Consider the following 327-nt stretch of genomic DNA (forward strand, 5'->3'; position numbering starts at 1 on the left):
TCATTTTGGGTAATAGCATTATTTACCCCTGTCATACTCTGTCGTGTGTACGTGTGTGTAGGCATTTGCAGGTTTTAATCTTACACAAAGTTACTTGCTTTTTGATTAAGTTAGAATCAACCTATATAATTCAGTGGTCCAAGCCTATCAAGAATAGCTGTACAATCAACTTCAACTGTTCTTCCCCTTCATCGACCCCTTGGAAGGAGTCTCTGTGCCATAGTGGTTGTACGCTGGGAAAGCTCAGCAGTTCTGCCCGACCAATTGCTCCACATGCAGGCAAAAAAGACAGGGCTTTCTATTTCATCAAGAGTTATCGTCTCAGAA

This window comes from Echinops telfairi, unplaced genomic scaffold, assembly GCF_000313985.2.
Source record: "Echinops telfairi isolate 266 unplaced genomic scaffold, ASM31398v2 ScPeMD7_5868;HRSCAF=6743_0, whole genome shotgun sequence".
NCBI classification, from domain to species: Eukaryota; Metazoa; Chordata; class Mammalia; order Afrosoricida; family Tenrecidae; genus Echinops; species Echinops telfairi.